Source organism: Lissotriton vulgaris, chromosome 1_1 (assembly GCF_964263255.1).
Source record: "Lissotriton vulgaris chromosome 1_1, aLisVul1.2, whole genome shotgun sequence".
Lineage (NCBI taxonomy): Eukaryota > Metazoa > Chordata > Amphibia > Caudata > Salamandridae > Lissotriton > Lissotriton vulgaris.
The window spans coordinates 1,370,611,105-1,370,613,604 of record NC_141685.1 but is presented as its reverse complement, the minus strand read 5'-3'; the positions used below and the strand labels follow the sequence as shown (position 1 = coordinate 1,370,613,604).

Genomic DNA, 2,500 nt, shown 5'->3' with positions numbered 1-2,500 from the left:
GTTGTGGCTGTCTACAGGGAATGCACATATGTAGCTGTCTCGCAGCCCAATCCAGACGTCAATCGAAGACAGGTTTCAATGCAAATAGAGCAGTAAGTGCAGAGAAATGCTCACTCTCTAAAAATGGCATTTATACAATAGTAAGATTAAATCCAACCTCACCAGTAGATAGGATTTATCAATAAATAAATAAAGCTTCTCCTCTCTGATATGGAATTACCCCCCAAAAAGTATAAGCGAATGCCCAATGCTAACCTATGAGAGGGGCAGACCTCACAGTAGTGAAAAATGTAATAGACTGTTTGATACTACTAGGACATACAAACTACCACAGTACATGTCTTACCTTTTACTTACATAGCATGATGCCCCTAGGACTACCTAGGGCCTACCTTAGGGGTTACTGATATGTAATAAAATTGGAGTTTAAGGCTTGGCAAGTAGTTTTAAATGTCAAGTCGAAGTGGCAGTACACTGCAGCACAGGCACTGCAGTAGCAGGCTTGAGACAGGTTTGAAATGCTATTTCTTTGGGCGGCACAATCAGTCCCTGGGTATATGGTATACCACTTTACAAGGGGCTTTCAAGTAAATTAAATCTGTCAGTCAGGTATACTCCAATTATACACATGATTAGGGAAGAAGCACGTGCACTTCAGCACTGATTAGTAGCGATAAAGTGATCAGAGTCCTAAGGCCAACAAAAAGATACAGCAAAATGCGGAGGTGAAAAGCAATAAGGTGGGGTTGGGACCACCTTAAGAATGCAAGGTCTAACAAAAACGAACTAAGGATAACATGAGTAAAACATCAGGTTTCTCTACAGCATTTGGTGAGACAAGTGGGCCTTCTTTTATCTTCCATAAATGCAATCCTTCCCGGACCCCTTTATTATATAGCTCTTCAAGGAAAAAATATAAAGCACTACAAAGGAGCCTCAAATACTCAAAGATGGTAGACTTCTTTAATATGGGACATATACTAAAAGCAGCACGAAAACAGAGTGCAATAGGGTCCAAAAAACTTGAGTGACCCATGAGAGTATGCATGCAAGCCTATGGTATTCCAAACTAGAGATATACGCATGCAATTTTTGTTTTTAGGAGAGAATGTGCCTGCTGAAAAAAACCTTATTTTTAAAAAGTGCATTGCAGAATATCAGGAATTTGCTGTGGGACACCTTGAAAACTTGCATACAGATTATGTGCACACACCTTACAGTCAGTTGTTGTGGCCGAGTGGTTAAGGCGATGGACTATAAATCCATTGGGGTCTCCCCGCGCAGGTTCGAATCCTGCCGACAACGAGAATCTTTTTAACATCGGCTACAATTTCAGAAGTTAACCTTTAGTATTTCTTCCATGTCAGTTTTATAAATAGGTGGCTTATTTTGGTGTCACTATTGCCATATCACATATTTATTATCGCTCCCCCTTTCATATCTTTGCTATAACTCTCGTCCTTCATTAGCGCTGGTGCAAACGCTTCAAATTATTATACCCTGGCTCTCTCGGTCATACCTGTGCATGCACTTGAAACTTACTTTACCAATAAAAGAAGCAAATAGAGAAATAAAATAAAAGTGCTAGCTGGATTAGGCAAACACACTTCATAAAACTGCATTTTCTTTTCTATTCTCCCCCCTGTTACAAGCTTAACTGCTCCCTGTGTAATTTCTCTTAACCTGCTGTTCCTGGAAGAGAATTTCATCTACAAGCTCTTTCTGTGTTTTTTCCTAGTCTTTTCTTTCCCTTTTCTTAGATTTGTAACTGTTCCTTTACGTGCTCTATTTAGGCGCCATTAATCTCATTTGAGCTCCTTGTACCTGCTGCTGTTTTCTCCACACCTCATACTGTCTTTTCCCTCTTTCGCTCTTTCTCTGCGGTTGGTGGCTACTTTCCAAAGCGTCTGATGCCCCAATGTTCCTTCGTCTTGTTGTCAGACGTGAATTTGAAAAGCAACAAAATTAACAAGCCTTTACCACTCACACATGGCAGAAGTTTATACTTTAATTCAATGAGCTAAGAAAAGTGTGTTGTGGGGCCCCTACGAGCCATGGTGCTTGCTTCATCATAATTAGGCATGCAGTCATTAGCCACTGCTCTGATTATGGGTCACTGAGGTCAGTTTCAATAATTCCTCAAAAACCTAACCATGCAGTCCCCCCTAACTGTGTAGTTATCTTGCTTTACTGCTGTTTGTGTGATTAGCTGGGAGGAGCTCACGGCAGCATCCTCCCAATAAAAGTGTAGATGGACCGTTCCTTAACTCTTTCTTGCTTCACATACAGATGGCTTGAGGAGGTACAGGGGAGATGCAGGTCTAATAAACAGAATAGAATATCTGCGCCAGGTGTGTTTCTCTGCATTGGTGTCCCATCACAGGCCCACCAGTGTATGTGTGATCTTTGACTCCTGCCAGTTCACAAGCAGGCGGCCAGGAAACGGTTTCAGCCTATCAACCACTGAGGAGGTAAAGCCTTTGTATAAGGAATGAGGAAG

The 2,500-nt window shown here is 41.5% G+C and overlaps 1 non-coding gene across 1 annotated transcript; it reads left to right on the top strand.

Annotated features, from left to right (window-relative positions):
* The first annotated feature begins 1,223 nt into the window (after positions 1–1,223).
* On the top strand, positions 1,224–1,305 carry TRNAY-AUA (transfer RNA tyrosine (anticodon AUA)). Its single transcript has one exon. It is a non-coding gene; the product is annotated as a tRNA-Tyr (tRNA).
* Positions 1,306–2,500: the final 1,195 nt, after the last annotated feature.